This window comes from Lonchura striata, chromosome 27, assembly GCF_050655825.1.
Source record: "Lonchura striata isolate lonStrDom1 chromosome 27, ASM5065582v1, whole genome shotgun sequence".
NCBI lineage: Eukaryota > Metazoa > Chordata > Aves > Passeriformes > Estrildidae > Lonchura > Lonchura striata.
The window spans coordinates 2,467,403-2,468,636 of NC_140729.1; the positions used below are offsets into that span (position 1 = coordinate 2,467,403).

General features: G+C 38.5%; 1 protein-coding gene across 7 annotated transcripts in view; it reads right to left on the reverse strand.

The window, feature by feature from the left end:
- The window catches only part of IKZF3 (IKAROS family zinc finger 3), a 34,681-nt gene that overhangs the window by 21,891 nt on the left and 11,556 nt on the right, over positions 1–1,234 (reverse strand). The window contains exon 1 of one of the 7 annotated variants that reach the window (XM_085561843.1): positions 929–1,070. The exons of the other annotated variants lie outside the window; for them this stretch is intronic. The gene's annotated coding sequence lies outside the window, so the exon portion shown is untranslated. Of the gene's footprint in view, positions 1–928; positions 1,071–1,234 lie in introns of those variants that run through there. 7 annotated transcript variants of the gene reach the window in all.

A 1,234-nucleotide genomic window follows, 5' to 3' on the forward strand; every position in this document is an offset into this window, starting at 1 on the left:
GAGAAATGTTCCCCAAAACTGAATGTTCCCAAAGCTGGAGTGAAACAGGACAAACTGCACAGCATCACTGTGCAGTGCTGAGTTTAGAGAAGGAAATGGAATTTAACTTCATTTAACTGCATTTAAATGCTCTTAACTGAAACTACAAACAGAATTTGGGGAAGCAGAATGACCTTCCCTGGGACAAAATGGGACTAGGGGCTGGAAAACTATAGCTAGTATATGCTGAAACTACCATGGGATTGTATTTTGGTTCTTTAATTTTAAAAATTGGCAGTAATTTGCCATTTTAATCAACTTTCTACAGCCCCATTACTGGAGGGGAGCACAGAGGGAATGCCATCCCACATCCTCAGGCCTGCAGGGCCCAGGTTTTCCAACACCTGGCCCAGATGAAATTTGTTTTAATTTTGACACCTGTTAACGTTATCCTTTCAGATTTAAATATATTTAAAGTCTCCCTCTTACAAAAAAAAATACAGAAGATGAAACTGCACAAGCTCTTCCCTTCCTTTGCTGTTAAGATACAGTCACCCAGATAAAACATTTCTAAAATTATAATTCCTTAAGTCCAGCAAGGCAGATACAATCACAACCGTTAAATCAGACTTCAATGAGATAATTAATCAGAGAACATCTGGACCCAACAGTCAGACTGAGAAAGGCCACATGTTAAATTCAGATAATCGCTGGCATTACTTATATCAAGGGACCAATCACTAATGTGACCACTCAGGCACGGTCGACTCTGGTCAACTGTGCTTCAAATGAACTTCAAACCTGAGAAATTCAAAATATCATTTCATTTAATCTTTGTAAATTCATCTCCCAGGAGCCTTCCTGACAATGCAATATATTCTTGTGAGAAAAATTAAATACTGAGAGAAAATAAGATAATGCAAAGAACAGGGAAATCTGTGATAAATACCTGAGGAATTTTAACACATACAGGCTGAAGGCAGCAGCTTGGTTCAGATGGTCTCGAATACCTTTAACAGTGAACTGATTTGATTGAACTATATAAAAAAATCCAATAGCAAATAATCTTGATTTTTAGAATACACCTGTGTTGTCTCCTATTTGAGGTTCTTTAATCAAATACTTGTAGTTTTGGCGTAGCCTTCTAGAGGAGCGAGTGCAACCGCTTTGTGTTCCCTTAGTAACACTGATCTTACGGCTCTTTTCCAGCCTAAACGTTCACCTAAACGTTCCCAGGAGTCTGCACAACAAATCC